Source organism: Balearica regulorum, chromosome 3, assembly GCF_011004875.1.
Source record: "Balearica regulorum gibbericeps isolate bBalReg1 chromosome 3, bBalReg1.pri, whole genome shotgun sequence".
Lineage (NCBI taxonomy): Eukaryota > Metazoa > Chordata > Aves > Gruiformes > Gruidae > Balearica > Balearica regulorum.
In genome coordinates, this window is record NC_046186.1 from 80,377,449 (window position 1) to 80,390,688 (window position 13,240).

Sequence of the window (13,240 nt, forward strand, 5' to 3'; positions counted from 1 at the left end):
AAAATTAGGTAGCCAAGTATGCAGCTGGCCTCTGAACTCTTATTAAGGAGCCAAACTACTGTAAGGGCTGTTCTGATCTCAGATGTGATTTCTAAATATGCTGTAGGTAGCTCAAAAAGTCATCATTCAGTGAAAGCAATCATAAATTTTAGAAAAGTGATGAGAAACTCACATGTCACATATGGCATTTGGAAAATTGAAGTGAAGGTAGCCATTCTGGAGGTAAGCTTTATCAGATCCAGCTTTATTTTAGTTAAGGGTGGGTTGGTTGGTTGGTTGGTTGGTTTGTTGATAGCAGAGCCCCAGCAGGCTCTGTATTTACTTTCTAAGAATACTTTACTTTTCATTTGTGATGATGATTCAGCTCATCTAAAAGAACATAAGTGCTGCTTTTTGATAATCATCTTCACCCTCTGGTTTAATTACCCATCAGATCCTTTAGTCCTTCTGATCTACATTCTGCTGGAGGGTTTTCAATTTGCTTAAAGTTTATCCAGGTTTGAGGCATGCTGGTGATAAAGCTAGACCTCTTGTTACGTAATACGCATATGAAAGATCACCGCATTTAAATACGGTGATAAGGCTGACTCAGAATCTTAACTATCTTTGGGCAAATTGCAATACTTCTCTCGTTAACAAAGCCTTCATTTTGTAGGTGTGATTTAATTTCTACTCTACCTTCCCTATGCAGAGGGGAGACTCCACAAAGGAGCAAACAGGAGAGGTTCAAAAAAACCCACCAGCGACATGGCATTTCCAGACAAAAGAGGGAGAGCAGCTGCACAGTTGATGGACAGCAGCACAGAGCATTAAGAAGGTGGCTAGTGCATCTAGACCAAAAGTTCTAGGTTTTAAAAACAACTCAGAAACCTAGGACATACTGTACTTCCATCATGGTTGCAATACACTTAATGTAGTTATGTATTTTTTTATATATCTAGTCTTATTTTGCCACGTGTGTGAGACCTCTGCAAGTCTAGACAGTGCTTCTAGTTTATGCTTTACGTAAAGGTTACATTTTGAATGATTTTCTGAAGTTGTTGAACAGAAAAAGTAATCAATAACCTGCAAATTCATCCTCCTTTTATTGTGAAGAGGGAATTATTTTACTTCTTTGTCTTACTGATTGCTGTATTAATTCTTGGCAACAAATAGCACTGTAAGAAACTTTTGCTCCAAGCAAGTTAAAAAATAGCATTAAAAAAATATACTAAGTACTAATAGGAGCCAGTTTGTGTGTCCTAACACTTACTTGTTGGGAGTAGAAAAGAAATCCCAAATTTGTCCTTGTGCATTTGTTTACACTCATGTGTTATTGCTTAATCAATCCACCATCCCTCTCCCTGAGAAACACCCCCCCCCTGTCTGTCTGCAGAGAGAGCCCAACCTAGCAAGGCTGATAGCTGTGTCAGTTTAGAAATTAGGATTCGGGGGGAGGGGGGCGGGGGGGGGCAGGGAAGCGAAGTTTTTCTGTTGCTCTTGCTCCAGGAGTGCAGTGATTCAGGGGGCTGTTACCTGCCCCACGCAACGCTCACTAAGGGCTACAGCCGGTGCCAGCCCGCACCTTTTAGATTTTGAGAGGATGAGTGTCCAGCCTGCTGGAGGATAAGATGCATTCGCCTTTCCATCTGCTTGATATGATCTATCCTTCGAGAGGGAATAGTTTCAACCCCCAAACAATTGTACTTCTAGGTACATGAGGGCAGCCTCTGTGAACTTTCTCTGAGAGACTCTGTATCCTTTTTCTCCCATACAAAAAGTTTCCTCACTCTTTTTATGACTTCAGTTAAATCTCTGAAGGGCCAGGGAGAGGGGTTTTTCCCCTGAATTTTGTTGACTTTAACTCGGGCCCACCAGAAAAGGAGATAAATCAGTTTAAAGGTAACTTTACAGAAGAAGATTAAGAGGATATGAGGCCAGAGTCGCTGTAAAAGTAGAAATTAAGGGCTATGTTTTGTCTTAGATGGCTTGTGCAACTGACTTCAGAGTAACTGCAGCCTTTTAGACGCGCTAGGCTGAGACTGCTGGGAAATTAGCCCCGGCCTCCTGACTTCTGGTAGCTTTGCTGACTGCTGGAGTACAAACTGGCATGACAGATTGCATCCAGCACAGTAGGCTGCAGAAAGTAGTTAATGGAAAATAGGCCGCTTTGATGTTCACTTCTGGTGGGCTGATCCTCTGGTTTAAAGGCTAAACATCTATTGTCCTCAGTCGGAGTTTTCTTTACTAAAAAGTTTCACAAAATCTGTAATTTTCCGTTTTGTTTTCTGAGACTGTGGTTTGCTCTATTTCTACATTGAGTAGCCAGCAAATATTTTCAAGAGCGATTTGTAATTTTCGAGTCTCTAGCTTCAGATGCCACAGACGGGACCTTATTTCTCAGAAATCGCTAAGCATCTGTCCTCTTCTGCTAAAGCAGATGTCTCCAAAGTATTTCCATAAGAGCACCGGCAACGAAGGCACCTAAACACAGTGCCTACTTTCCTGAAAAATGGGGCTCAGCACTGCAGAGATGCACCTTAGAAAACAGGCTCGGCTAGAATGAAAATGGGGGGAGGGTAAGGAGAGAGCAAGAGCAAATACAGTAACAGCCTATGATTAGAAATCTTAACAATGACAATGAGTTCTGTTTAATTTCTAACTGCTTAAAAGCAGGCCTGGGGAAATGCTCTGCTTAGAAATGTCATGGAAAGTGCAGCTGGTCCATGGGCTTTATCTTGAAAAGCAAAGGATCTTTCCCATTTTGCAGTAACACTGCCATTTACTGGGCCATACCACTAGCAATTTGCAACAATGGGAGGGAAAAAAGCTGCCATTTGACCTAGAATGCAATTTTCAACTAATTAATAAAGTGACCATTAGTGCCCGAGGGGATAATAACAGGAATAAGAACAAATTACTATGGGGTGCAAAGGAGGCTTGGGCATTGTATTGCAAATTTCTTATGGCACTATTCTTCTTTTTTTTCTCACTAATACTTTTAAAGTGCCCCCACTCAACACTTGCTCCTTGTAGGACCCTTGCAAACCACATAAGAATTAGCCCTTCAAAGATCAATCAGGATCTAATTGTTGTTAACAAAGTGCCACCTGGAGAGAAATGTTACAATATACCTTCATTACAAAGCATTCAATCTCTCTCACGCTCACAAGTCCTGGCTACAGTACAGACAAAAAGAAGCGGTTGCTAGCATTAAGATCAGGCACCTGCAATTGCTTGTAAAACACTGCCAGTGCCTGCACAAATATGCTCCTAACATTGCACGGGCCTCGTTAGAACTGCTCTGTTTATGCTTCCTCAGAGCACATTTTGCTGGGATCCCTCTACTTGCGACGCTTTAATGTTATCACTGAAGCCCTCGTGTTGATGGGGACGTTCGGCGAAGCAACGACACCGTTTGCCGTGCTCTTTCACAGGCTCCAGGATCTGCTCTCAGTAAGGATTCTTCTGTATTTTATGGCCCCTGCTCTCCGTGTCCCAAAGGCAAATGTTCAGGAAGGCCCCAGCGAGTGACTTTTAACGCCCCCATTTTGTTTCTCTGCCCTCTCAGAGATTTTACTTGTAGGTATAGCGCACCTGCTGTAGATCCTGCTTGTGCTAGTACTTTGCAGCTTCGATGGCTAAAATACAAGACAAGACCCACATTGCCCAGTGTCTGCCACTTAATTCTTGGACACCTTTGTGGCTTCATGTCCACAGAAGTTGAAGTCAACTGGTATTACTGTTGTCTGTCCTGAAAATTTCCAGTTGACTGCTTTATAGCAAATTAAAAAATACTGTCCGTAAACTTGCTTTGCTCATGCCTTGTTTACAAAGTCAAGGAGTTGGCTTGACTGAAAGCTTACCTGCTCTAAAACCTAAAAATAAACACTAGTTTTTGATCAGTTACTCAATCCGTCTGCTGTGTCTGAACAAAAGCTAGTGCCAGCACAAAGGAGGGGCAGAAACTGGCAGCTGGGAGCAGGTGAGGGAACACAGAACATTCCCTTTAGTGGAAGGACTTGCTCCACATTAAGGTGAACCCAACCTCCCTTCCCAAAAGCATTTCGTAAAACTTACTTTATTTTTTTTAAGCATCCCTGGGGAGGTCGTTCCAGTGAATGATTATTCTTAGTGTAAAAAATTTCTTCCAGTGCAACTTGTACCCATTGCCCCATTGCCCCTTATCTTCTCCGTGTGGCTCCTTGTGAAGAGAGAGCCTCCATCCTCTTTGTAGCTGCCCTTTAAGTACTGGAATACTTGGAATACTGTGATGAGGTCCCCCTTGAGTCTTCTCTTCTCCAGGGAGAAAAGACCTAACTCCTTCAGTCTTTCCTCATAGTGCAGGTTCTCCAGTCCTTTGATGATCTTCATGGCCTGCTTTGGATGCTCTCCAGTCGGTCAGTGTCTTTCTTGAATAATGGGGACCAGAACTGGACACAGTACTCCAGTTGTCACCTGACAAATGCTGAGTAAAATGGGATGATCACACCTCTATCTCTGCTAGCAATGCACCTGCAGATACAGCCCAGGATTGGATTTGCCTTTGTTGCTGCAGCGGCATACTACTGACTCCTGTTCAGCTTGTTGTCCACCAGGACCCTCAGGCCCCTTTCAGCAAGGCTGCTCCCCAGCCACGCAGATCCTGGCCTGTACTCAGCACTTGGGTTATATTGTCCCAGGTGCAGGACTTTGCTCTTGTCATTGTTAAACTTCATACTGTTCTTGCTAGCCCACCCTTCCAGGGGTCTTTCTGTATGATGTCTCTCCTTTCTGACATGTCCATCTCACCACCTAGTTTAGTGTCATCGGCAATACAGATTAACCGTTGACAAGTGCGTGCCTTACATAATGAATGATGGCTGCAGTGAGTCAGAATGAAGGCAGTGAACAGGAGAGAGATATAACCTTTATTTCAATAAACATAAATATCCTGCTCATTCTGAGGATCAGGAAGTTGGAGAGTGAAGGAGAGGTGGAAGCAATCTCCTCTCTTTCTGTTTCTTGCTCAGGTTAGCCACCTGGCCAAGCCCTTTTCCGTACTGCTCCAGAGAACTGGGGGAATTACTGGAAGGGAATGCTCAGGTACCTTGGCCAGGCTGATTCTTTAATGGATGTATGTGGAGGCAGGAATCTTCTGAAGATCTAGGCAGTGCTAACAGCCGTAGGCTGCAGGTTTTACTAGAGAAATTATCTCTGTCCAGACCCTGTCTTAGGCAGATACATACACGGGGAGAAATGGCACGCTCAGCGCCTGTCTTGTTGGATAACTAATCCCAATGCCCTACTTGCCTCATATTTTGGAACATACGTAGTGCAAACAGAGATACAGAAGATATTTTTTCTGATAAAGAGCACATGACACAAAACTAGACCAATCCTTCTGGATCCTGAAAGGCTTCATTTGTTAAATGTCATTCCAAATGTCCTTAACTGGTAGATACTGGCTGTATGTGCTCACCCTGCCATTGTTTTGTAAACAGCGTTATTGCCACAATTAAAACACATACTTTGAATTTTTCATTTTGACTTTGTGTATCTTTGACCATCTTCAGCTTCCATGTAAGAAGAACATTGATCACAAGGGATCTGTGCTGCTTTAACCTTGGTGAAGATTTGCCAAAGCACTAAATGGTGATGTTTGAAATACAAAGTCTTTGGTGTAGTTGAGACAGCGAGGCTGCACCAAACTATTGAGTATGATTAAGCTCCGCTTACATGAGGTGAAGGAAAGGACCAAAACATCCTCTATGACTGGAAGAGCGTCTCCTAAACAGCACTGAAAGAGATGGGCTTCCGACAGCACAATCCCAGACCTGGCGATTGCCTTTTGATACACTAAAAGTCATTGATGACATAAAGCATAAAGCAGCCCAGAACATAAAATGGGCACCTCTTGGCAGTTTGGCATCCTTCTGCTTGAAATGAATCAAAAATGGTTCAGCTACTCGGTCTTTTCAGGTTGAAAGTGTTCTTAAATGGCTTTACTAGAGTTACAGTGCTTGCCTCTGGAAGTTAGCAACAAGAGCACGTGCTTGGGACACCTTGCTACTTATGCAGAAATCTGCAGTTTGTGTCTGATTGTCCGCTCATTGACATACATCGTTCCTGAGGGAGTTCTCACTGAACACATGTTTTCAGAGTTGATGAGTATCTAATTTGGTCTGTTGTAAGAGGATTCTGTCTAATCGGTAGGATATGGGACAGAGTTAGGAAACCTGATTAATTCCCCTGCACCTTCCTAGACCTGTCATTTGCTAACTCTGTGACCTTGGTCAAGACATACCAATACCTTGCAACACCCACTGTCATCTGCTGGAGCACAGCCTGCCATCTTTAGAAGTCCCTATGAAGCTTAGATCCATTGGGCACTGATTGCTGTAGTGGGTGGCCACTAAATGTGTGGAATATTACCCCTAGTAACGGTGTAATGCCGAGGCCCGATACCGAGGTGTGCAAAACTAGAAGCCACTTGAAAATACCGTCAATTGACTCTCTGTGCTGCTCCTTGCTAAAAGAGAGATGATGATATTCACGTCTCAGAGAGATTATAGCTTGAGGAAAGGCAGGTGATCCTCATGTGAATGGGCTATAGGACTGCATAGTGTCCAGGTAAAGCTTCAGAGAAGAAACTGTGTGACTAAATAGTGGGTGTACAAGAGGTTATCCAGACTGCAAATCTCTGATCAAATTCATGCTCTCCAAAGAAAGGCAAAAAGAACAGAGATGGAAGGGTTTGCCATCCCCAAAACAGCTTGGCAGTCCCCCAGGACTGTAGACTGGCTTCACTGGAGGGTCTGTTCTTCTGCTGACACAAGAGATGGATGTACGTACAAGTCCATTAGCACTGAAGGGAGGTGCCTGCTAAACTTTCCCACGCGTTGGCAGAGGAAAAGACTTCCAAAGGTGTCTCACGAGGTAACAGAAGGTCGTTGCTGCACATGTTGCATTTCTTTAATATTTGCCTGTGATACAGCTGTATGCTTACATCATTTGGATGTATCTACTTGACATCTCGCTGTTTGTCACAAAAAGGCATTTTGGAGCCATCCAGCATGCTTTCACATTGTCCTCAGTGCAAGTCTATAAATATACAACTTGTGTGTAACCTGTTCGCATGCTGATTCCCTGCATCTCAGATCTGTTGTTGATTTCCAAGGACTATAGTCTCCTTCGATTCCTAGTTTTTATTGAATGCTCATCAGCAGGGATATACGCTTGATTTTTTTTTTTTTTTCTTCTGTGGCTGTTTTTCTGTCTTTTGTAGCAACCATTAAAGTTTATTTGTGGGCTGAGGAAAGTTATACCCTTTGTGACAATGTGTTGTGAGGCTTTATTTAATCCTGTGGGGTATTTGGGTGCATTCTGTTGGGGGAGGGATGGAAGAAGTGAAAGAAAAAGCTATAGAAATCAGTGGAACTAGAGATCTAGAGTCCTAGAAGGTGGCAATCTGTTAATTAGTGTTCTTGGGAAAACCTGCCTGTGATGAAAATAAAGCCCCATCGTTAAAACCCACTGCATTTTCCTTTTCTGCCCTGAATGTTGTTAACAATGTTGCACTCTGGTTAAGTAAAAATCTAAAACTGCAGTGAAGTGTTAGTAATCGGTTCCTGAGCAGATTCCCTAATGCTATTCACTTTTCCCTGCTAATCTTCCTGTGTGAGTTATAACAATGCAGCACCAAATGAGAAGGAAATGTCAGGTTATGTTTCAGGGCCAGCCTCCTGCCCACCCTCCATCTGTGCTGATGTCAGTGCTTATTGGAACATATGCTGCCTGTTGCTCACTGACCATCTGTTAGCTGAGCTGATGAAGTGTTCCCGTTGCTGGGACAACCCGGCCCTTGATTGCCAGTGGCACCGCAAACATTTTCCGCTCAGGTTTCACTTTTATCTGTGCTCTGGAATGGCAGCCCCGCCGTGGTACGGGCTGCCCCATCCCTGCCTTTTCCCTGGACTTGCCGGGGGGAGGGGGGCGCAGTCAAAATTCAAGTTATGAGGTTTTAGGGCAAATGTAAAAGGCTGCAGCAGAGCTAATGTGCCCGTGACAAGCCGTTGGCATTACGGGCTGGGACACAGGGGCAGGCACACTTTCCGACGGGAGCCCAGGGTTGCGGAGCACGTCTGCTGGTGGTTAGAAAGTTTGCGCGATGAGAATGTGACTGTCGTCGCGCAGAAACACCTACAGCCCTGAAGACACGGGAGGCTACAGAGGCAGCCAAGCAAAAAGCAAGAGATGGGCAACTTTTCCCTTGGTTGAGACTCACTTGTGCTGTAATTGCTGCGTGTTGTAGTTGTGCCCGACAGCCACGAATCTTCCAGACATAACCAAATCCAAATGTGACCATTCCTTTGCAGCACAGGCCTCAGTTTGTGAAGTGAAAGTGATGCTGAGCCGTAGCAGCGATAATAAAAACGTTTGCCTGCATGCAGCCTTTTTGCAGCTCTGTCTGGTGAGCTTTCCCCCTCTTTTAAAAATGTCTACAAACATTAATCAATCCTCATGTCAAGCCTGTGGGGCTGGCAGGTGGTATCCCCATTTTAAAGAGGGAGAAGCAAAGTGTGAGAGCTGGCACGAGAAGCGCGGCATGCCCACCTCCCGGCCCTCGCCTGCTGAGATCGCTAGACCATATTGCCCTTCGTTGCACACCGAGAGCCCCGGCTCAGCCATGGTGCCAACAGGAGCTGCATACCAGACATGAGGGCCGAGCAGACAGTGTCCTCTAGCTCTCTCCATCTTATATGTGAAGGGAATAGAGCAACGTCTGGTAAACGAACTTTGTTGGTGAAGCTGACCACAATGACTGGGGTAAAAAGTGATGACGGCCTTTAGGATGCGGAAAGTCTGGATGCTTGGTAGCGTGAAATGCTCTGAAGTTGTGAAATGTCTTGGTCTCTCATTTTCTGTGTTGGTATTCTTCGGTGTTTTCCCTGCTGACCCTGGGGTTTTGGTCCCCGGATGACTGCAGTCACTTCCATGATCCCTCATCCCCAGCCTCAGGGCCGAAGACTGTCCCATCATCGTCCATCCATTTCTCTGCCTTTCCTTCTGTCCAGCCTTGCCTCTTTCCTGTTTTCCCAAAATCTTTTCTCAGATATGTTGTCCTTTTGCAGTCCCTATGCAGCACAAGCGAAATTTCAGCCTTTCTTTCCTGCAGATTATCCTTTCTGTCTCCCCCCCCAGTTCTCTGTCAATCGTACCAGTCGCCCGGCCGGTCAGTCGTACCCCGGCTGGCCTTTCTGCCAGCTCCCCTTGCTTCTCATTTTTCTAAAATTCTCTTTTCTTCCATTACTAGCACAAAAATCCTCTTCCTATTTTTAATGCATCCTGTCAGATATCTGTACCATCTTTTCATAAGGCCAAGCTGTAAGCTCTTCAGAAAAAGGGCTATTATTTTTCCACCCTATACATCAATTATTGTTTTAATTAAATGACTGAATAGTGTAATAATGTTGTGTGCTCAGAGAGTACATGACGTGTGTGCAGGTGCTGGATAAGATATGATACATACTGACATAATCCTAGGTGTTAATAATAACGTACAACTTCAGCATATGTTGCTATTTCAGGATGTTCTGGCACAACAGGCTGGTTTTTTTCACCCCAGGGACGAGCACATGAGCAAATTACCACAAGGCCAGCGAGGGTGGGGATTTACATTGCCTCATTTGCTTTGTGGTGAGTGCCTGAGCGTTGGGTCTTATTCCGTGGCACGTGTGAGGTAGTGCGCTGTGCTTTTGTCGGGTGGCAAGCCGGGTCTCTTACCTTGCCTTTATTGTGGTTATGATAAAGGCATTTATCTGCAGTTTATCACAATTACCACAATGGAGCCTGAGCATTCTAAATTTATACCCTCTCTTGTGGCAACTCGTTTGGTGCCAGTCTGCTTTTAAATCCACTTTGGTGTCCTTGTTTGTTGCCAGAATGGTGCAAATGTGCCAGTGCGGAGATGAAAATCGGGCCAATCTTTTTTTCCTCTCCAAGAATGTCATAAAGCTTGGGGGTTTTGCTGGCTTTACAGGCCTGGACTACTATGCATTTTGAACCAAAACAATGCAGAATTTAACACTTTGCTTTGAGATTTGACAACTTGATTTTCCCTCAATCAAAAAACGTGAGGGAAAACTGGTAGCATGAGCCAGCCTCCAGCAGGATTTGCAGTTCCCAACTGAAAGTGCTATTTTTATGCAGGACAGGACTGCATGTTTTGTGCAGTTTTTAGACTCAGATTAAATGGTTGCGCTGATTTCTACATGTGGCTGAGAAGATAGATTACAGCGTGGCTTTACTGAGTGGTATTTGAACAGTGAGAATGGTAAATTAAAGAGTTTCGAAGCTTTGAGATGCTACTAACAAGGTGAAATGAGGCATAGGCATGAACTTTACCAGAAATTTGTAATGTCTGCGCATTTCTAGGAGACTGTAGCAGCTAAGGGTCATGTTGAAATTTCAGATAGCGATGCCCTTGCTGCCTTCATGGGTAGCTATGTAACGGTTACTGTCCTCATCTTAAGTGGTGGTGGAGGTCCCTGGTGCCGTGCCCAACTACAGCACTGGAAGGCAAACTGCAGATGTTTTATTGCAAGCACATATACAGGCTTCCACGATGTGCACGCATAGCCCTGGCTTGCAAAAAGTGGAGGGGTGGGTCTAAATTGCCTGTTTGATGTTGCTTGGACAGGGGTCTCAACTAGTTACAGAAGCACTGTTGGGCTGCTAGGGAAGATCCTCAGCTGGTCGATGTCTATTGACACTGTTAGAGAAATAGTGATTTTCAGCAGCCAAGAACCTGCTCTCTGCTGTGTCTGGAGTGTTAGGCACTCAGAGCTCCGCTTGATCACAGCTTTAACACATTTCCTGAAAATCTGGATGGTTGGATCCTGTAAGAACAGTAAATAGTTGCTTGCACTGTTGTGCTCTGAGGTTTGCAAAGCAGGGCCGTTGTGTGTGCTTTTGTGAAAAAATCCTGTCCTCCCCGCGGTGCGGGGGGCAGGCTGCCACTAACATCAGTTGCGCGAGGATTTGCGCCGTGCTGCCTGGGTTCTGGAGATCACTCTCCGCACAAATTAATTAAAAGATGCCTTAGGTAGGTGTCCAGCCGGCACAGAAGGAACCCAGCTCTGTTACTAGTCTGCAATCCCCAGTTTTCCAGCTGTCACGATGTAATACGGTCTCCCCCTCACGTAATTCCTTCCTGTAGTCCAATAGAAGTCCTTTAGAGAAGAAAAAAAAAAGAAAGAAAGAGGAACAACAAGCAAGTAATCCTGTCATACGATCTGCCCCAGTAGTTTGGGGCCTGTTTCTCTTTCAGGGGCTGTGAGCATGCTTTGAGGTGCACAATAGAGATGCCTTCTCCATTGACTGTGGAGCTCAATGAGCCAAACTGGGCAGCAGCCCCGGTAACAGCAGCAGCAGCAGCAGTGGTGCAGCGCGGTAATGGCCCAACTGTTAACTGATTTAACACTCTGCCAGCTGCAGTCCCTGAGCTCAGAGAGGAGCGGCGGGCCTTTGAATATTACCTTTCAGCCAATTAGACATATGTCACTTTCATAAAACCTTTCGTGCGCGCTCCCGTTGAGGGGAGGATCTGCTGGGGAGGAGGAGGAGGGAACTGCGTTACCTGCCTCCCCCCCCCCGGGACGGATGTGCGGTCCCTCCTTCCCTTCCTCCCTCCCTCAAGTAGGAATTTGCCGTTGTTTCTGGTATTATTTTCAGCACTGATCTAAGTGCCTGGAGAGGGGTATGAGGGAAAGAGAACGACTCTGGGAGCTCCAGGAGTCTTCAGCCAGTCTTACAGGCTGCCTGGGGTAGGAGGTTTTTACAGTAACGGTGGGCTTGAGTCATTAGACTGAAGCGAGACCCCTCTCACCACCTGAACGCTGAGGAGGTTAACATCCGCGTCTGAATCCACCTGAGTTTGTTTCACACGTAAAAACCCCTGATCTCAAAGAAACTTTGGACTCAGGTGAAGTAAATGAGCGTGCAGATACCGGAGGACTGGTGCTGAGTGTAAAAGTTTTGGCCCAACAATCAATTTCACAAAAAAAGTACAAGTAAAATAGTTACTAGTGAGCTGCAGCTCAGGGAGAGCACTACAGGCTCCGCGGTTTGTCCAAAGGATCAGCAGCAGCAGCAGCAGCCATACCACTGGGTCGGCAGACACGGCTCGGGGGTACCCGGCACGGCTGCTCCACAGTCAGTGTCGTGAGGGGTGGGAAGTACATGGGAAATGAATGGGATGGAGGCTTACTTTCGGAATCCATGTGGAACGCAAAAGCATTTCTATTGGTCATAGAAGAGTGATGCCACTTTTTATTCCTTCAGATTGATTGAATATTTTTATTTCAGTAAGGTTTAAATTCTTATTTCTGTTGTGTCAGTTTCTTTATGCTTTTTATATTAAAATACACAAAAATGTGCTATTAAAAAGCATATTAGATTGTGATAAAATATGGCAGATTATGTTAAGTTTTAAAATTAAATATTTAGTATAATGTGTTTAAATTATTCTAATATCAAAAGTCAATTCATTTTAATAACAAGTGAATTGAACTGAGACGTTGAGCCAAAATGAACAAAATGAAGAGGATAATATAAATGTTGAAGGTTTTTTTCACGGCATCCTGGGGATGGGGGCTGATGGACAGAAAAACATTTATTTTAAAATCCTGACCTAAAACTTTCAAGCTGGCACTTGTTGCTGACACCATTGGTGTGCAGAAATGAGTGATCTAGAGCTGCGTGAAGACGGCTCGTTTTTCCCACTGGAGGTGAGAGAGCTGCACAGATTTTGCATGCTATCAGACCTGGACAACAAACTGTGCATGGCATGCAAGAAAAGAGGGGCGTAGGTAATGGTTATTGCTCCTGTAGCTTGGGAGAGGAGAGCTGAAGCTAGGTTAATCAGCCATGAGGGTAAAATGGTCTCTGAATACACGATCGATTTATTCACTTTGGCTTTCACAAGTTTATTCGGGGCTTTTCCTTCTCAGTGTCTTCAGTCATCTTCCCCATAGGATGTTCTCTGATTTAGACTTTGGGTGCCTGGTAGTTGGGAAGTAGTGCTTGTCAAGGGCAATGAGGCAAGACATATTTTGGGGTGAGGAATCAGGTTATATCTAAACGTGCAGGAGTAGTCTTCAGGTATTCGGTCTTTTTCACACCTGAAGAAAGGCATGAGTTTAGATTTTGAAAAAGAAACTCTGTTTTCCAAAAAACTCTTCCCTTGCAGTGTTTTGATCAGCTTCAGGCAGTGATGACA